This window comes from Furipterus horrens, unplaced genomic scaffold, assembly GCF_987537825.1.
Source record: "Furipterus horrens unplaced genomic scaffold, mFurHor1.1.pri manual_scaffold_4, whole genome shotgun sequence".
Lineage (NCBI taxonomy): Eukaryota > Metazoa > Chordata > Mammalia > Chiroptera > Furipteridae > Furipterus > Furipterus horrens.
Window position 1 is genome coordinate 39782181 of NW_028327174.1, and position 21283 is coordinate 39803463.

Here is a 21283-nt window from a genome sequence, read left to right on the forward strand (position 1 = left end):
GCTTTTCATCACATTGAATACTTCTTGCCAGTCTCTTCTTGCATGCAGTTTCTTTTGAGAAATCAGCTGACAGTCTTATAGGCAACCCTTTGTAGCTAACTCTGCTTTTCTCTTGCTGCTTTTAAGATTCTCTCTTTATCTTTAATCTTTAGCCTTTTAATTATGACGTGTCTTGGTGTGGTCCTCTTTGGGTCAAGCTTGTTTGGGACTCTGTGCTTCCTGGACTTGTATGTCTATTTCCTTTGCCAAATTAGGAAAGTTTTCCTTCCTTATTTTTTCACCTAAGTTTTCAATTTATTGCTCTTCCTTTTCTCCTTCTGGCACCCCTAATATTTGGATGTTGGCAAGCTTAAAGTTGTCTCAGAGGTTCCTAAGACTCTCCTCATTTTTTCAATTCTTGTTTCCTCATTCTGTATTGGTTGATTGTTTTTTTCTTCCTTATTTCCAAATAATTGATTTGAACCCCAGTTTCCTTCCCTTCACCACGAGTTTTGTGTGGATTTTCATTTAGCATAGCCTTCACTTCTTCCCTTATGTGTTTGCTGTACTTAAGCATATCTGTCAAGCCTGTGAGCAACTTTATCACCAGTGTTTTGGACTCTTCATCTGTTAGTTGGCTACCTTCTTGTCTGTTAGGTTGGCTATCTCCTCATCGCTTAATTCTCCCACTGGAACCTTGATCCGTTCCCTCTTTTGGGCCATACTTCTCTTGTCTTCTTATTTGACAGGCTCCTGTGTTTGTTTGCCTCTGTGTCTTAAGTAGAGCTGTTGCACCTGTTACGTTGTAAGGGGCGGAACCTTAGATATTTGTCAGTATGGGCGATCCATTTCACCACGTTGTGGCACTGTATGTGGGGAAGGGTCTGACAGGGAACAATGCTGATTGCCCGGCACTCTCCCCTTTTCCAGGCACTTCTCCTGCTTCCTGTATGGGACTGTCGCCTCTGTACCTGCTGCCCTGGCTGTTGTTCCCAGTGTGGGTGGGTCTGCGGATGTTCTAGGGCTGTGGGGGCCCTTTAAACAAGCGGACTCTGCTGAGAGACTGGCAGTTTCTTCCTCTGCCCCAACCCCTACTGGTTTGCACAGTCAGAAGCAATGAGGCTTTTTTTCCCCTGGTGCTGGGACCATGAGCTATGCAGTCTGGTCTGGTGCTGGGAGCGCTCCCCAGGTGTCCCTCCTGACTTTTTTAAATGTGTGACTGCGCTTCCTGCCAGCCTGCCGCTGCCGCCGCCACCGCCACCACACCATGGCCTCTCAGCCCCAGCTCCACACCTCCTACCTGTCCGGATGAGTATTTCTTCTTTATATCTTTGTTTGTTGGACTTCCATGCAGCTTGATTTTCTGGAACTTCTGGTTGTCTCTAGTTTTGAGGTAGTTGTATTCCTTCTTAGTTGTGCAGGGAGATGCAGCATGTCTGTCTAGGCCTCCATCTTGGCCGGGAGTCCTCCATATTTCATCATCAGTATTGGAGGGTTCCTTTTCCTCTACATCCCTCAACCAGTAGATATTACTGTTCATTCTATTTATTTTACCATTTATTTCCATCATCTCCATTTCCCAATCCCATCCACCATCACTCCAGGAACTCATTCTAATGTCAAATGTTTATCCTTTTGTTGTATTTGTCCCTTAAACATGATTGCTGTAGGCATGTATTTCTAAATTATGGTATTTGTCATAGATTTGTTTAGTTTTTCACTCAGCACTATGTTTTTAAGATCTTAAATATTGGAAGGTCTTACAGGTGAAAAGTGGCATCTCATTAATTTGTATTTCTCTAATTACTAGTAAACTGAACATCTTTTCATGAGTTTGCTGGCTATATAGATATGCTGTTCTCCAAATTGTCTATTCATAGCCTTTGTCCAATTTGATATTTTTTAACTTTAAATTTGTAAGAGCTGTTTTTGTGGCCAAATATGTGACTGACTGTATATGCTCTATAAATTCCAAAGAATGTATATTCTTTGAGAGATGTAATGTTCTCTCTGTATTAATATGTGTGTCTAAATATCAGTTTGTATATGTGTGTGCACACAAATTTATTATGTGAATATACAAACTCTGTTCAGAAAAATCCAGCCATTGTTAATATAGTAAGAATGGTTTGCACGACATTGAGGTAACGTGGCAGCCAAGAAGGGTGGACTGGAATGTGCATGTGTGAACAATGACGACTTCACTGGACTAGTCAGTGGGGGTGGTAGAGGCCATGAGTGAGCATGTGTACTGTGTGGCCACCGCATTCAAAATGACTGAGAGAGCAACAAATCTGCATGAAATTTTGCACTAAGAATGAATATTCCTCCACAGAAACTATTCCGATAATTCAGAAGACCACAGCTATGAGCAATGGGTAATTGCTAGTTTCATTACAACAACGTGCCCGCTTACCTCTTGTGCAGAGTTTTTTTGTGAAACATCAAATCACCCAGCACCCCTTACAGCCCACACTTGGTGCCCTGTGACTTCAGGATTTTCTCAAAACTAAAATCACCTTTGAAGGGGAAATTTCAGACCATTGATGAGATTTAGGAAAGCTGATGGCAATTGGGAGAACTGTATGAGGTCCCAAGGTACCTACTGTGAAGAGGACTGAGGCATCACTGTCCTATGCACAATGTTTTTTTTTTTGAGCTGTTTTTAAAAATTATATTTTATTGATTATGGTATTACAGTTGTCCCAATTTTCCCCTCTTTTCACCTCTCCCCAGCACCCCCCACTCCCTCAGGCAATCCCCACACCATTGTTCATGTCCATGGGTCATGCTTATAAGTTCTTTGGCTACTCCATTTCCTATACTGTACTTCACATCCTCATGGCTATTCTCTAACTACCTATTTGTACTTCTTAATCCCCTTACCTCTTCACCTATTCCCCCACATCCCCTCCCATCTGGCAACCATCAACATGCTGTCCACATCCATGATTCTGTCTCTGTTCTTCTTGTTTTCTTAGTTTGTTTTTTAGATTCAATTATTGATGGATATGAATTTATTGCCATTTTATTGTTAATAGTTTTGATCTTTTTCTCACATAAGTCTCTTTAATATTTCATATGGTAATTGTTTAGTATAATGAACTCTCTTAGTTTTTTATTGTTTGGGAAGCTCTTTATCTGCCCTTATTCTAAATGATAGCTTTGCTGGGTAGTGATCTTGGCTGTAGATCCCTGCTTTTCATGACTTTGAATATTTCTTGCCACTCACTTCTAGCCTGCAAAGTTTCTTTTGAGAAATCAGCTGAGAGTCTTATGGGAACTCCCTTGTAGGTGACTGTACTTTTCTCTTGCTGCTTTTAAGATTCTCTCTTTATCTTTAACCTTTGGCATTTTAATTATGATATGTCTTGGAGTGGGTGTTTGCATCCATCTTGTTTGGGACTCTCTGTGCATCCTGGACTTGCATGTCTATCTCCTTCACCAAATTAGGGAAGTTTCCTTTCATTAGTTTTTCAAATAGATTTCCAATTTCTTGCTTTTTCTCTTCTCCTTCTGGCACTCCTATGATGCAAATGTTGGAATGCTTGAAGTTGTCCCAGAAGCTGATTATACTATTCTTGTTTTTTGGGATTGTTTTCTTTTCTTTTTTAAAAATTTAATCTTTATTGTATTTTTCCATTGCCATTTCATTCCTTTATACCTTCCACCACCAGCAATCACCACACTGCTGTCCATATCCATGAGTCATTTTCCATTTTTGCTCAATCCCTCCAGCCCCTAACACCACCCCTCCACTAGCTGTCATCTGCTCCCCATCTATAAGTCTGTCTTTGTTTTGCTTGTTAGTTCAGTTTATTAGATTCCACATGTGAGTGAAATATGGTATTTGTCTTTCTCTGACTGGCTTATTTCACTTAGTATAATGTTCTCTAGGTCCACCCATAATGTTGCAAATGGTAAATTTCTCCTCTTTATGGCCGAGTAGAATTCCAATATGTAAATATCCCATGGTTATTTTATCCACTTCATCTATTGATAGGCACTTGGGCTGCTTCCATATCTTGGCAATTGTAAATAACACTGCAATGAACACAGGGGTGCTTATGTTCTTTCAAATTAGTGTTTTGGATTCCTTAGGATATATTCCCAGAACTGGGTTCACTGGATCAAAAGGTGGATCCATTTTTAATTTTTTCAGAGATCTCCACACTGCTTTCCACAGTGGCTGGACCAGTCTGCAGTCCCACCAACAGTGCAAAAGGTTCCCCTTTCTCCACATCCTGGCCAGCACTTGCTGTTCGTTGATTTATTGATGATAGCCATATTGACAGGTGAGAGATGGTATTTCATTGTGGTTTTAATTTGCACTTCTCTGATGATTAGTGATGTTGAGCATCTTTTCATATGTGTATGGGCCATCTGTATGTCTCTTTTGGAGAAGTGTCTATTCAGGTCCTTTGCCCATTTTTTAATTGGGTTGTTTGTTTTCTTGCTGTTGACTTTTGTAACTACTTTTAAAATTTTGGCTATTAACCTCTTATCAGATGTATTGGCAAATATGTTCTCTCATTCAGTGGGTTGTCTTTTTATTTTGTTGATGTTTTCCTTTGCTGTGCAAAATTATTTTGGTTCAATACAGTCCCATTTGCTTTTTTTTTTTTTCTTTTGTTTTCCTTGCCTAGGGAGATGTATCTGATAAAAAATTTCTATGAGCAATATCTGAGATTTTGCTGCCTATGCTTTCTTCTAGGATTTTTATGGTTTTGGATCTAACATTTAAGTCTTCGATCCATTTTTTAATTTATTCTTGTGTATGGTATAAGAAGGTGGTCTTGTTTCGTTTTTCTGCACATCTGTCCAATTTTCCCAAGTCATTTATTGAATAAGCTATCTGTCCCATCATATGTGCTTGCTTGCTCTTTCAAATATTAATTGACTGTAAAGATGTTGGTTTATTTTTGGGCTCTCTATTCTGTTCCATTGATCTATGTATGCTTTTATACCATTACCAGGCTGTTTTGATTACTATGGCCTTGTTATATAGTTTGATATTAGGTATTGTGATTCCTACAACTTTGTTCTTTCTCAGGATCGCTGTTGTTGTGTGGGGTGTTTTATGGTTCCAAATAAATTTTTGAAATATTTGTTCCAGTTCTGTGAAATATGTCACTGAAATCTTGAATGGAGTTACACTGAATCTATATTTACTTTGGGTAGTATGGACATTTCAGTGATATTAATTCTTCCTATCCATGAACATGGTATGTGCTTCCATTTATTTGTTTCTTCTTCCATTTCTTCCTTCAGTGTCTTATAATTTTCCATGTACAGGTTTTTTACATCCTTGGTTCGGTTTATTCCTAGAAATTTTATTTTTGAAGCAATTGTGAATGGGATTGGTTTCTTAATTTCCCTTTCTGTTAGTCTGTCTTCAGCATATAAAAATGCAACTGATTTCTGGATATTAATTTTGTATCCTGCTACTTTGATGAATTCATTTATCAGTCCTAGTAGTTTCTTGGTGGAATCTTTGGGGTTCTCTATATACAATATCATGTCATCTGTGAATAAAGACAGTTTTACTTCTTCCTTTCCAATTTGGATGCCTTTTATTTCTTCTCATTGTCTGATTGCTGTGGTTAGGACCTCAAGTACAATGCTGAATGAGAGGTGAAAGCGGACATCCTTGTCTTGTTCCTGATCTTAAGGGGAACATTTGCAGTTTTTGCCCATTGAGTATGATGCTGGCAGTGGGTTTATCATATATGGCCCTTATTATGTTTAGGTATGCTGCCTCTATTTTTGCTTTGCTGAGAGTTTTTATTGTAAATGGGTGCTGGATTTTATCAAAAGCTTTTTCTGCATCTATTGATATGATCATGTGGTTTATACCCTTCATTTTGTTTATGTGGTGAATCACATTTATTAATTTGTGAATGTTCCACCAATCTTGCATTCCCAGAATTCCACTTGATCATGGTGTATGATTTTTAAAAATGTATTGCTGCACTCAGTTTGCAAATATTTTGTTGAGGATTTTAGCATCTATGTTCATCAGGGATATTGGCCTATAATTTTCTTTTTGTAGTGTCTTTATCTGGTTTTGGAGTTAGGATAATGCTGGCCTTGTAAATGAATTTGGGATCCTTCCCTTCTCTTGAATTTTATAAAATAGTTTGAGAAGGACAGGTGTTCTTCTCGTAATGTTTGGTAAAATTCAACTGGTCCAGGGCACTTGTTTGTTGGGAGTTTTTTTTATTGCAGCTTCGATTTCACTAGATGTAATCTGTCTATTCAGATTCTCTGATTCCTCCTGATTTAGTTTTGAAAGATTGGTCCTGGCTGGTGTGGCTCAGTGGATTAAGTGCTGGCCTGTGAACCAACAGGTCACTCTTTTGATTCCCTATCAGGGCACGTGCCTGGTTTGCGGGCCAGGTCCCCAGTTGGGGGCTGCGTGAGAGGCAACCACACATTGGTATTTCTCTCCCTCTCTTTTTCCCTCCCTTCCCCTCTCTTTAAAAATAAATAAAATCTTTTTTAAAAAGACTGTATGTTTCTAGGAATTCATCCATTTCATCCAAGTTATCCAGTTTGTTAGCATATAACTGTTCATCATATTTTCTTACAATTCTTTGTATTTCTTCAGTGTTGTCATTTCTCCTGTTTCATTTCTTCTTTATTTATTTGGGTTTCCTCTTTTTTTCTTGATGACTCCACTTAAAGGTTTGTCAATCTTGTTTATCTTTCAAAGAACCAACTCTTGGATTCATTGATCCTTTGAATTGTTTTGTTGTTGTTGTTTTTTAGACTCTATTTCACCTATTTCTGCTCTGACCTTTATTTTCTTCTACTCACTTTGGGTTTTGTTTGTTGTTCTTTTTCAAGTTCCTTTAAGTGTGAATTTAGGTTATTTATTTGAGCTTTTTCTTTTCCTTTTCTTTTTTTGAAATAGGCCTGTAATGCTATGGATTTCCCTTTTAGGATTGCTTTCCTACTGTCCTACAAATTTTGTATTGTTGTGTCCTCATTTTCATTTGTTTCAAGGTATTTGACTTCTTCCTTGATACTGTTGTTGACACATTCATTATATAAAACATGTTGTTTAGTTCCATATCTTTGTGTGTTTTTCAGTGTTCTTCTTGTGATTGATTTCTAGTTTCATTGCACAGTGGTCAGAAAAGATACTTGATATGATTTCAATCTTCTTAAATTTATTGAGACTTGTTTTGTGTCCCAACATGAGGTCTATCCTAAAAAACGTTCCATGTGCACTCAAAAAGTATGTATATTCTGTTGCTTTGTGGTGAAATACTCTGAAGATACCAATTAAATCCATTTGATCTAGTGTGCTATTTAAGGCCACTGTCTCCTTGTTGATTTTCTGTCTGGAAGCTCTATCCACTGAAGTCAGTGGGGCGTTAAAATCCCCAACTATGACTGTATGTCTCTCAATCTCTCCTTTTATGTCCATCAAGATTTGCTTTACATATTTAGGTGCTCCAATGTTGGGTACATAAATGTTTACTAAGGTTTGTCCCTCTTGTTGAATTGTTCCCTTTATCTTCATGTAGTGTCCTTCTTTGTCTCTTACTATAGCCTTGGTTTTAAAGTCGATTTTCTTAGATATAACTACTGTTAGACCAGCTTTTTGCAAGAAATCTTTTTCCAGCCCTTTACTTTTAGTCTGTATCTTTTGATCTGAGATGGGTCTCTTGGAGGCAGCATATATATGGGTCTTGTTTTCTTATCCATTCAGCTACCCTAGTCAGAGCATGTAAGCCATTTACATTTAAGGAAATTAAGCCATTTTATTGTTAGAATGTTTTCCCCTGTTTTTTACTTTTGCTCATTTTCTTCTTAAAGCAAGCCCTTTAACCTTTGTTGCAGCATTGGTTTGCTGTTAACAAACACTTTTAGCTTTTTCTTATTTGGGAAGCTCCTCATTTCTCCTTCAATTTTAAATGATAGCCTTGCTGGATAAAGTAGCTTTGGTTAAGGGTCCTTGCTTTTGGTCATCTTGAACACTTCATGCCACTCCCTTCTGGCCTGGAATGTTTCTGTTGAGAAACCAGGTAACAGTCTAATTGGTGCTCCCCTGTATGTACCTACCTGCTTTCCTCTTGTGGCTTTTAGGATTTTCTCCTTGTCTTTAGACCTTGCCATTTTCATTATGATGTTCTTGGTATAGGCCTCTTTGGGTCCAACTTGCTTAGGACTCTCTGAGATTCCTGGACTTGTGTGACTTTTTCCTTCACCACATAAGGGAAGTTTTTAGTCATTATTTCTTCATATAGGTTTTTTTTTTTTAATATGCTTTATTGATTATGCTGTTACAGCTGTCCCAATTTCTTTTCCCTTTGTTCCCCTCCACCCAGTGATGCCCCTCCCTCAAGTAGTCCCCTCCCCTTCGTCCATGCCCATTGGTTGTGCATATAATTCTTCTCAACATCTCCCTATCTACTCCACTCCCTCCTACTATGCTTAATTCCTGTACCATCTTCCTCCCTTTCCCCCACCCCCACCCAGCTGACCTCCCCCCAAAATGTTCCCCATACCTATAATTCTTTTCCCACTCTCATTGCCTACTTAGTTTGCCTTTGTTTTGATTTCCTAGCTTCTGTTGTTGATTGTTGTGATAGTTTTCATTTTAATGTTCATAATTTTGATCCTCTTTCGCCTAAACAGGTCCCTTTAACACTTCATATAACGGTAGTTTGGATCTGATGAACTCCTTCAGTTTTACTTTGTCCTGGAAGCACTTTCTCTGCCCTTCTATCCTGAATGACAGCTTCTCTGGATAGAGTAATTGTGGTTGTAGGTTTTTGCTTTTCATTACTTTCAATATTTCTTGCCAGTCCTTTCTTGCCTGCAGTTTCTTTTGAGAAATCAGCTGATAGTCTTATTGGGACCCCTTTGTATGTGATTCTCTCTTCTCTCTTGCTGCTTTTAAGATTCTCTTTATCCTTAATTTTTGACATTCTGATTACGTGTCTTGCTGTGGTTCTCCCTGGGTCCAATTTTTTTGCAACTCTCTGTGCTTCCTGGACCTGTAAAGTCTATTTCCTTCCCCAAGTTAGAGAAGTACTGCTTCATTATTTTTTCACATAATTTTCCAATTTCTAATCTTCTTCACCTTCTGGCAACCCTATGATTCGCATGTTGGCCCGCTTATAGCTGTCCCATAGGTTTCTGAGCCTCTCCTCATTTTCCTCACTTTTCGTTTCCTCTTTCTGCACTGGTTGACTGTTCCTTCCCTATGTTCCGATTTGTTGATTTGATCCCTGAGTTTCTTTCCCTCACCACTAGTTTCGTATGTGTTTTCATTCATTTCAGCAGGACTAGCCTTCATTCCTTCCCGGTCTTGTTCAATATCTGCTGTTAGGTCTGTAAGCATTCTTATAACCAAAGCTCTGAACTATGCCTCAGAAAGATTTCATATCTGCTGATCCTTTAGATTAGATATTTGCTGGCGTGAGCTGCATCACTGGGATCTCTATCATGATCTGTGCCATCCTGACAGTTTTTTTTGTTTGTTTGAATATGCTTTATTGATTATGCTGTTACAGTTGTCCCAATTTCTTTTCCCTTTGTTTCCCTCCACCAAGTGACACCCCTCCCTCCAGTTGTCCGCCCCTAGTCCATGCCCATTGGTTGTGCATATAATTCTTCTCAACATCTTCCTATCTACTCCACTCCCTCCTACTATGCTTCTTAATTCCTGTACCATCTTCCTCCCTTTCCCCCCAACCCCCACCCAGCTGACCTCCCCCCTAAATGTCCCTCATACCTATAATTCTTTTCCCATTCTCATTGCCTACTTAGTTTGCCTTTGTTTCAATTCCCTAGCTTCTGTTGTTGTGATACAATTTTTTCATCTTAATGTTCATAATTTTGATCCTCTTTCGCCTAAACAGGTCCCTTTAACACTTCATATAACGGTAGTTTGGATCTGATGAACTCCTTCAGTTTTACTTTGTCCTGGAAGCACTTTCTCTGCCCTTCTATCCTGAATGACAGCTTCTCTGGATAGAGTAATTGTGGTTGTAGGTTTTTGCTTTTTATTACTTTGAATATTTCTTGCCAGTCCCTTCTTGCCTGCAGAGTTTCTTTTGAGAAATCAGCTGATAGTCTTATTGGGACCCCTTTGTATGTAATTCTCTTCTCTCTTGCTACTTTTAAGATTCTCTTTATCCTTAATTTTTTTTTTTTGCCCCCCCAACTCTATCCTTAATTTTTGACATTTTGATTTTAATGTATCTTGGTGTGGTTCTCCATGGGTCCAGTTTTTTGGAACTCTCTGTGCTTCCTGGACCTGTAAGTCTATTTCCTTCCCCGAGTTAGGGAAGTTCTGCTTCATTATTTTTTCACATGATTTTTCAATTTCTAGATCTTCTTCTTCACCTTCTGGCAGCCCTATGATTCAGATGTTGGCCTCCTTATAGCTGTCCGATAAGTTTCTGAGCCTCTCCTCATTTTCACTTCTTGTTTCCTCTTTCTGCAGTGGTTGACTGTTTGTTCCTTCCCTATGTTCTGATTTGTTGATTTGATCCCTGGTTTTCTTGCCCTCACCACTAGTTTTGTATGTGTTTTTGTTCATTTCAGCAGGACTAGCCTTCATTCCTTCCCCATCTTGTTTAAGATCTTCTGTTAGGTCTGTAAGCATTTTTTATAACCAAAGCTCTGAACTGAGCCTCAGAAAGATTTTGTATCTGCTGCTTTGTTAGATTAGATATTTGCTGTCTGGTCAGCTGCGCCACTGGGATCTCTATCATTATCTGGGCCATCCTGACAGTTTTGTGTTTACCTTTGCTTCCTGGGCAGGGCTGTCACACCTCCTACGCTATAGGGGGTGGAGCCCCGTGCACTCGTCACAACCAGACGACCCATCTCACCACGCTGTGGCTTTTTTGTGGGGTAGAGGTCCAAGATTGATTCCTGCCATTCACTCTCCACTGAGAGACCAGGAGTCTCCTCCTCCGTCCCCACCCCCTCCGGCCCTCAAAGTCCAAGGCAATGGGGGTCTGCCTTCCCTGGCGTTGGAATTGCGAGCTGACCGGTCTTGTCTGCAGCCGGGGGTGTTCCCCAGGCGCTTCTCTTCTCCTCTTAAATACGGGTGTCTGTGCTTACCACCATCCCGCCACCGTCGCCGCAGCTGCTGTCGACAGCACAGCTTGACCTCTCCGCCCCAGCTTTACCCCTCCTACTCATCTGGATGAGCACCACTTGTTTATAACTTCATACGTTGGACTTCCGTGTAGCTTTATTTTCTGGAACTTCTTGTTATTTCTGGTTTTACAGTAGTTGTATCCCTTCTTAGTTGTGGAGGAAGATGGAGCATGTTAGTCTAGACCTCCATCTTTGCTGTAAGTCTGAGAATACATACTTCAAATAGGTTCTTGATCCCTTGCTCACTGTCTTCTCCTTCTGGTAACCACATGATGCAGATGTTGTTATGCTTCACATGGTCTCAAAGATTTCTTAAGCTCTCATTTTTTAAAATTCTTTTTTCTTTTTGCTTCTCTGGTTGGATGTTTTTTCTACCTTGTCTTCCAAGTCAGTGATTCAGTCCTCTGCTTAATCTAACCTACAGTTTATTCTTTCCAGTGTATTATTTATTTCAGACATTTCATTCTTTATTTCTGACTGGTCCTTTTTTATCGTTTCTGTCTTTTTTCATGCTGTTGCATATCTTTATAATCATTATTCTAAACTCTCTATCTGATAAATTGCTTGCCTCCATTTCATCTTGTTCTTCTGGAGAATTCTCTTGTCCTTTCATTTGGGGCCTGTTTCTTTGTCTTCTCATTTTGGCTGCCTCTTTGTGTTTGTTTCTATGTATTAGGTAGACCTGCTAGACTCATGAATACATAGGTCAAACCCAGTGTGTAACTGGCCTTGGGTGTGTGCAGAAAGAACCAGGCTGCACACCAAGAATGGCTTTTACCAGTGTCTCAGAGTTCCTAGAGATTCGCCTCTGCCTGCAGGCTTTCTGCTAGGCTTAAAGAATGAAAGTCTTTCAGCTGTAGTTTTCAGCAGGTATTAAGCACTGCTGGGTGGGAGAGAGTAATTCCTGTGGATGGGGCTATTGCTTCCCCTCAGGCTGATGTGACTTGGAAGGGATCACTCTGCTTGAGAAAGATGGCTCCTGTAGTATGGGGAATGACTCAAGGATCTTTGCAACTGTTCCTTCAGTTCTCTCCCCAGAGCCAACAGCCCCAGACTCTCCTCATGCATCTGTAATCCACTCTGCCCTCTCTCTGCCAGAGCCCAGGGTAAGTGGCTACAAATGGAATTTTGTGGGTTGGCCCTTTAAGAGGCTGTCTGCGTCTCCAGCTCTCTCTCCCTGGTGGACAGAAACTCCACTGCCTTTCGCAGCCATATGTTATTTGGGTTCCTTTCCTGGTTCTGGTGCTGTAGCCCGGGATGCCAGCTTGGGGTTTATACTCCACAGTTCTCAGGGGGAACTGCCTGGCCATGGAAATATCCTTCCAGGACTTCAGCTGCCACCTGTGCGAGCCCAGCCAGGCCTCCCGCACTGCCTCTGCACTCCCTACCTGTCTCTTTGCAGTGATGTGGCTTCTTCCTCCGTCTGTGGTTATAAGGCTTCTCTCCAGCTAGTGTTCAGTTAGTTATTCAGTATGATTTTTCTATAATTTTCTGTAATTCCAGTTTGATACTGAGAGGTTAGTGAGGCTTCTAGTTACACCTCCACCATATTGGTTCTCCTTCAGTTTGGCTTTAATAATGCTCTGCCATCTTTGGCTTCTTTTGTTAATATGTTTGCAAGATTCAACTGCACTGATGCACATAGGTATATTTTGCTCATTTTGATTTTCAGTTTGTCATGTTCATTTTCACTCCTGTGTAATATTCCATTGTTTGAACAACTTTATTCTATTGTTGAATAGTTTATACTTTTTTTAGTATTCTGAATATTAATACGAATACTATTGGACATGTCTTTTGGCACACATGTACCTGTGTTTCAAGTGAGTATATATCTATAAGTAGACATGCTAGCTCATGGGGTATGCATGTTAGCTTAATGTGAAATAGTTTTTCAATGTATTTAGACTAATTAACAATGAGAGTTCCTGGAATCTACATCTTTGACAACCTTGTCAACACTTGGCATTGTCAGTGTTTTTAATTTTAGCCAATTTAATGGGTCTGTCCAGAAAAAGTCCAGCCATTGTTAATATAACGAGAACCATTTGCACAACATCGGAGTAACCTGGCAGCCACGCACAGTGGACTGGAATGCACATGTGTGAACAATGACGACTTCACTGTACTAGTAAGTGGGGGCAGTAGACGCTACTGAGTGTGTGACTGCCATATTCAAAATAACTAAGTGAATAGAGCAACAAATCTGCATCAAATTTTGTGTTAAACATGAATATTCCTCCATGGAAACTATTCTGATGATTCAGAAAGCACAGCTATGGGAAGTTCAGGTGATTGATAGCTTCATCACAACAATGTGCCCGCTCACCTCTTCTGCAGTTTTTTTGTGAAACATCAAACCACGCAGGTGACTCTGCTTCCCTACAGTCCAGATTTGGTGCGCTATGACTTCTGTTTTTTCCCAAAACTAAAATCACCTTTGAAAGGAAGAGATTTCAGATCTTTCAACCATCAATGAGATTCAGGAGTATGATGGGGCAGTTGACAGTGACTGGAAGAACTGTGTGAGGTCCCAAGGTGCCTACTTTGAAGGGGACTGAGGCATCATTGTCCTATGTACAATGTTTCTTGTATCTTGTATCTTCTTCAATAAATGTCTCTGATTTTCATACTACATGGCTACTTTATTGACAGACCTCATACAGTAGCAATACGATGTGGGTTTAAATTACAATACCCGATTATTAATTAATTTGGATGGCCTCTTATGGAGTACCTATTCAAATATCTTGTCCAGTTTTCTTTTGGGTTTATCGTTTTACTTGCTGATATGTAGGAGTTCCTCTTATATTCTGGACATCAGCCTTCTGTTGGTTATATATATTGTAAATATATCTCTTATTTTGTGGATTGCCTTTTTACTCTCTTAATCATGTTTTCTGCTGAATCATGTCTTAGAAGAAAAATACTCCTAATGTAGGCCAATATATCAATGTTTTCTTTATGACAAGTATTTTTCTGTGTGTCCTGTATATAAACTCTTTTATTGTCCTAAGTTCATGAAGACATTCTCCAGTTTTCTTCCAGAAAGAAATTACTAAATTTATCATCTTATCTTCCACTTTTTGGCTTAAAAACTGCCAGTAATTGATTTTTGCATTTGTCAAGAAATGAATAGGGTCCTAGAGTTTACCCTACTTACATGTTAAAAAGTTTATTAACATTTCATGAATGCTGGCAGCAGACATGAGATTGCTGGATCAGAGGAAAAATGTACTTCATTACTCTTATGACAAGAGCAGTATGCCACGGTTCATGTTTGTGTTAGCTCCCCATGGCCTCTAAGTCCTACAGTATAATGTCGGTGGGCTCAGATGGGTTCTTTCCCTTGGAATGCATTGTATTACAGGAGAGGAACAATGAGCTTGGGGATTCACCACTTTTACAGCAAACTGAAGCAAGCCTGCTCTTTTTTGGAAGGAGACAATATTTCACCCTTAAGGTTACTTGCAGCAAATGCAACCTTGAGAAATGACAAAGGTAAAGAGCAACCAGGGCTCTGTACTCTGAGCATACCCAACAGGAAAGTACAGGTCCAGGGAAGATTGCCTCTTCCAACTATCCATCCAAACCTGTTCTTGGCTAACCTCAAATATTTATGTAGGTATGTCACTCTGTCAGCTACTGAGATTAATTTGACCAACAGATGCTGAAATCAATGCTGTTCAATTTGCCTCTTAAAGCATTTAATTAAGGCAATTATCAATACTAGGCTAAGTGGTAGAATAAGGCCAACCTGCAGTATGACCTCAATGGTGCCCCAGGGCCCCTGAGTCAGCTAACTATAAATAAGTATTAAAGAAAGGGGAACCAGTAGGTCTTATTTTAGATAACAGAATGTATCAAAGTCCAGTCTATGATCCACTATGAAACATGCAAGGGAATTTAGACTGCTATTTGAAAGACTATATTTTTCTTTCTCAGGGTTTCTAATTTTTAAAAAATATGTCTGTTATTTTGTGTTCTTCCCTGAAAAATAACTGTTCCTTTGTTTTTCAACATTTCTAATATATTTGTTTTAAATACCTTTCAAATTGTTCTATCATCTGTAGTTCCTAAAGTATCAATTCTATTTTCTGTTGAGTCTCTTTTATTCTATTTTTTTTCCTTTACATGCTTTGTAAGTTTTGACTGTTAACTCTTCTTTTGCATAAGTAGTTTTGCATGACATTCTAGTGTTGTTTGTATTGTGAAGGCACAGCCTTGGATATAAGTATTGTCATGCTGTAATTTTAGTAGGGCTCTCTTTGACTACCTCTTTCTTTCATTATTCTGTTAATTGCAGATTAATTGCGCTAATGTTTTCAACAATGTTTGGGAGTACAAATTGCTCCACAATGTTATCCAATTTACTTTGGATTCATTTGCAGTTTTAGTTTCTAAGGTTTGTTCTGACCTCAGGCAAACTCTTGTAAGATGTCTCTTTCCTAGGTTTTCTCTAATAAACTTGCTGGCCTATGTTTATATTATATCTCACATAAAGCTATCAGCCTCTTTGTAATTACTTAATACCAAAACCTCCACTGATTTTGAGAGTGCTCTTAGGCTTGAACTTCACCCACCCTCTGTTCAAATAAAATCAGTTTCTTGGAGGCCTTGGTATTCTTTGTTTTGCGGACTGCTTCTCCCTCTGGAAAAAAAGCTCCAAGCCACAATGTCAGACATGGGAGCAGAAATAATGAAAGGATAAAGCCAGTGCCAGTTGCTATCGTGGCACCATTTGCTGTGCAGGCCGATGACCTTGTTAAACGTGACTGTCATTTTACTCTTCTGAGCTTATGTCCCCAGGACCAGAAATTACTGGAAAGCAAGACCAGAACTTGATTAACCACTACCTACAGCCAGCCACAGGCAAAAAATAACAAACTGCAGTCTCATGTTACAATGCTCCCAACAGCCCAGGGGCCTCACAACAGCACCTCCCCCCACCCTTTTATAATCCAATTATAATTCAATAAAAACTCAAAGCCCCTACCCCTCAATGCTGGTGTATTTCTCCACACCATGCCCCTCTCCTTTCTTGGAGAGTAAATAAAAACTTTACTCTCTACACTTTCTTCTCTTTGTGAATTCTTTCACAGCCCACATCACTGACCACCTTAAGAGATAATAATGTGCTTCTCCGCGAGGACACCCCGATCTCGGGGCAGGATACTGGGCAATAAATAACCTCTGGTCTTGGCTTGTTCTAGGATGGAAACTTTAGCCATCAATAGGCTCAGATGAGGGAAATTGAGATCTCAGTATACACAGCATAACATGCTGAGAGATAAGCCTCTGCCCCAAGAGGGGAGGGGGCAGGTGGAAGTAGTATTCCTCCAACCTCTTAAGCCATACCTGACTATAATTTAGCCTGAGAACTATCTGGGGTGGGAGATGATGAGAAACACTTGGCATCCTGCCCTTCCTAGGAATATATTGAAGCCTTCAACTGAGAGCTTAAGAGGAGAGGTAGCCCCATCATCTTAGGTACACTCACCTGGAGAGAAGCTTCCTGTCAAGCTGAGATCGGGGAGGCGGTTCAGGGAGGAAGCAGGTGTAATTGAAATGCCACAGAGTCTCATTGTTCTGAATTTTAATACATTATCTTGAATGAATGTTTCTTCATTTGCTGCATGCCCGCAGGAGGATTTCCAGACGGTTGAAATGGCTGTTTTTTTCATAACTTCCAACTTCATGCTTATTTTACTGGGGAGCAGGTCCATGGAGCTTTTCATTCTGCCATTTCCTAAATCTTCTAAATCTCATTAATCTTCTCATCCATTTAACAAACATCTGAATCCCATTAATAGGAAATGTTGTGATTCCTTTTCTTTCAAACATACACTTGGTTTCTTTTCAAATGAATGGGTCTTTTTAAGTTTGCTTACTTTTGAGTACGAAGTTCTTTTTAAAAAAATTATTTGTTTATTTATTTATTTTTAGAGGGAGGGGAAAGGAGAAAGAGAGGGAGAGAAACATCACTGTGTGGTTGCCTCTCACTCGCGCCCCCAACTGGGGACCTGACGTGCAACCTAGTCATGTGCCCTGACTGGGAATCGAAGCAGCGACACTTGGCTTGCAGGCCGACACTCAATCCACTGAGCCACAGCAGCCAGGGCCAAAGTTCTTTCATCTCATTGGATTCCAAACAATTTTTGGAAAGGGTGGTGTGTGTGTGAGGGGTAGGGGAGAGAGAGATGGGGGAGAGACATACTGATATATATATTTAAAACCCTGTAAATTGTTAAACTGTGTTAAAAATTGAGGTGAGATAATTTCCCAATTCTACCTGTTGGTCACAGTTGGGTCTTTCACACTTCTGTGAGCATACAAAAAATGCAAGGTGCTGATTGCTCTTTATTTGGGCCATTTCTCAGGTTGGTTGTGTTTGCAACAAGCAATTCTGAGAGATTAGATATTGTCTCCCTCCAGAACAAAGGGCAAGTGTGCATATTATTTACTATAAAACAGTATATTACCCAAGCTCTGTGTTCCTCGTCTGTAATGCACCCACAGATATGTGCAGGCATCCATCTGAGAACTCTGTGTTGCCCCCATGGGATTTGGGAGAAGAAAGGAAACTGAGGGAAACATGTTAATGCTAATGCTGCTTGCTGTACTGTGAGTAACAATGTCCGTTGTCTCTAGCCCAGGAATCTTGTGTCTTCTGCCAGCATCCATGAAACAGTAGCACTCCAATCTATTAGTGTGTAAGTGAAGTAAAATCAAATCCTAGATCTGACAGTTTGATAATGAAAATTGGATGCTGACCAAAAATAGCTTTATGAAAGGTGAAGAGCAAGCAAGTCCTTTGGGACAGGTTTGGGGATACAAGAAGACTCCCTGAAGTTTGGAAGCAAATGCTCCCACCCACTTTGTGGGTGAAGGGGAAGACAGTAGGAGTTCTCCACTGTCCTGCCTGTTGATGAGGCTCAGTGGTGAGAAGTAGGATTGAAACAAGCCACCTGAGTGGTTTTTGGTTATTGCTTACTCTCCTCTATATGAGGGGAGAAAGGAATATTATTAGGACAATTAGGGTAGCAAACCCTGTGGCTCTAGTTAAATAGCAACATGATTGTGGCTTCTGAGGCAAGCTGAAATAAATGGTATCAATAGTGAGGATCTTGCTATTTGACAGTTTTGGGTGAATCAAAACCATTAGTTTATTTTGTTGAGCCATAGCGAACAGCCCCTCAACATATAAGGGAATAATAAATCCTTGCCGAATAGTGCAAAGCCAGTTGCTCATGCAGCTTGCTCCATAGTCCAATGTGACTGGTGAGGATCATGATGGGCTGAACATAACATTATGACCAACATTACCAAGGACTGTAAGGTAAAATGCAGTAGTGTCCACTGGGGACGGAAATAAAGGGACCTCTGATCTGGAATGATCACTGGGAGGTACCTATGCTTAGGCACCAATACTGGAGTAGGCAGCCAAGAGAGAAAAAAAGCATCTTTGCCACTCCCAAGATTCCCTGTGAACTAGCCTCTCTGACCACTCTTCACTCCCCACACTGATAGGCAGAGAATAACATAGTCTCCTATTAACTGTTGCTGTAATTCAAAACTTATACATTCATTAAGTTTCTGGTCTCTGCCCTGGCAGGTGTAGCTCAGTTGATTGAGTGCCAGCCTGTGAACCAAAGGGTGCCAGTTCAATTCCCAGTCAGGGCACATGTCTGGGTTGCAGGCCAGGTCCCCAGTTGGGGGCATGCGAGAGGTAACCAATTGATGTTTGTCTAGCACATCAATATTTCTCTCCCTGTCTTTCTCCTTCCCTTCCCCTCTAAAAAATAAATAAAACCTTTTTAAAAAGCTTCTGATCCCCTTAGAGGGGAAGGGCACCCAAATTCCACTTACAGGGTTTGGATCAAATTCTCAGTGAGGAAGAGAGGCTAAAGTGACTTTATGAGTGGAGCCCTTTGGGTCTATCAATATACTGTTGTTATGGCTTTTGCTACTGAATGTATAATCGATATTAATGTGTTACATGGTTATAGTTCCCTAGTCTATAAGTATCAGCTAATTATCCTATTTGAAATAGCCACTGCTCTGTTCCCTCCTGAAGAGTCCAACAGAAACAATACAGAATCACAAGAAGAGAAAGAGAAATCACAGCTGTAAAGACTTGAAAGCTACCAGAGTATTTAGACAGGCATTTTTTAAGTACAGGCATACCTCAGAAATACTGTAGGTTCAGTTCCAGACCACCACAATAGAGTGAGTCACATGAATTTTGTTGGTTTCCCAGTGCATATAAACTTGTTTATGCTATAATGTAGTTTACTAAGGTTATTTCTAAAACTGTACATACCTTAGTATAAAAATAATTTATTGCTAAAAAATTGCTAACCATCATCTGGGCCTTCAGTGGATTGTAATTTCTTTTTGCTGGTGGAGAGTCTTGTCTTGATGTTGATGGCTGCTGACTGATGAGGGTGGTGGTTACTGAGGACTGGGATGGTTTCGGCAATTTCTTTTCTTTCTTTTAAAATATGGGACATTTTCATGAACTGGGGGTCATCCTTGTTTAGGGGTCATGCTAATCTTCTATGTATCATTCCAATTTTAGTATAGGTGCTACTAAATGTTAAATGGTTGCCTCCCATACATGTCCCAACCAGGGATCAAACCCTCAACCCTTTGGTGAATGGGACGACACTCCAACCAACTGAGCCTCCTAGTCAGTGCAAGAGAACTAGAAACTTAAGTGGAGTCTAAAGATGTGCCTGAATTTCTGCAATCTCATTTTAAAAACTTCAGCAGATGAGGATTTCCTTTTTATGGATGAGCAAAGAAAGTGGTTTCTTGAGATAGAATTGATTCCTGGTGAAGATGGAGTGAAGATTGTTGCAATGACAACAACAGATTTAGGATATTACATAAACTAAGTTGGTAAAGCAACAGCAGGGTTTGAAAGGATTTACTACAATTTTTTTTTTAACTCCAATTTTAAAAGAAGTTTTACAGTGGGTAAAATGCTATCAAATAGTATCACAACCATTCAATGTTTCTTTCATATTGATGTCTATCTCTCCCTCTAAAATAAGTACATACATAAGTAAAATTATAGTTTTCTTGCTATTTCTACTCCATCTGCAGTTACTTTCACCACTGAAGTCTTGAACCCTCTGAAGTCATCATCAACTTCTTCCAAACTCCTGTTGATGTTGATATTTTGAGTTCCCATGAATCATGAATGACATCTAAAATGATGAATCCTTTCCAGAAGGTTTCCAATTTATTTTGCCCAGATCCTTCACTATCATCTACCACCACTATCAATGGCAGCTGTAGCCTTACAAAACATATTTCTTGAGTAAGACTTGAGAGTATAAATTACTCCTGACCCATGGACTGCAGAATGGATGTTGTGTTAGCAGGCATGGAAACAACATTAATCTCATGTACATCTCCATCAGAACCTTTAGGTGACCAAGTACACTGTCAATGAGCAGTAATATTTTGAAAGGATTTTTTTTTTTGCCTGAGCGGTAGGTTTCAACAGTGGGCTTAAAATACTTGATAAACCATGTTGCAAATAGATGTGCTGTCATCCAGGCTTTGTTGTTCTAGTTATAGAGCATAGGCAGAGTAAACTGAGAATAATCCTTAAGGATCCTAGGATCCTAGGATTTTTGCAATTGTAAATGAGCACTGGCTTCAAGCTGGAGTCACCAGTTGCATTAGCCTCTAACAAAAGAGTGAACCTGTTCTTTGAAGCATTGAAGCCAGGCATTGATTTCTACTCTGTAACTATGAAAGTCCTAGATGGCATCTTCTTCCAATAGAAGGCTGTTTGGCCTACATTGACAATCTTTTGTTTAGTGAAACCACCTTCATTAATTATCTTAGCTAGATCTTCCGGGTAACATGCTGTAGCTTCTACATAAGTACTTGTTGCTTTACCTTGTATGGATTTGGCTTCTCTCTTTAAACCCCACGAACCAATGTCTGCTAGCGTCAAACTTTTCTTGTGGAGGTTTCTAACCTCTCTCAGCCTTCATAAAATTGAAGAGTTAGAGCCTTCTTCTGGATTAGGCTTTGATATAGGGTAATGTAGTTGTTTTGATCTTCTATCCAGAACACTAAAACTTTCTCCATATCAGCAATAAGGCTGTTTCACTCTTACCATTCTTGTATTCACTGGAATAGCGCTTTAAAT

The 21283-nt window shown here is 39.8% G+C and overlaps 1 protein-coding gene and 1 non-coding gene across 4 annotated transcripts in view; both read right to left on the reverse strand.

The window, feature by feature from the left end:
* AMN1 (antagonist of mitotic exit network 1 homolog) overlaps positions 1-21283 on the reverse strand; it is a 58164-nt gene that overhangs the window by 31238 nt on the left and 5643 nt on the right. Inside the window, exon 1 of one of the 3 annotated variants that reach the window (XM_090272991.1) lies at positions 16610-16711. The exons of the other annotated variants lie outside the window; for them this stretch is intronic. The gene's annotated coding sequence lies outside the window, so the exon portion shown is untranslated. Of the gene's footprint in view, positions 1-16609; positions 16712-21283 lie in introns of those variants that run through there. 3 annotated transcript variants of the gene reach the window in all.
* Positions 19608-19712, reverse strand: LOC150011559 (U6 spliceosomal RNA). Its single transcript, XR_016510925.1, has one exon. It is a non-coding gene; the product is annotated as a U6 spliceosomal RNA (small nuclear RNA).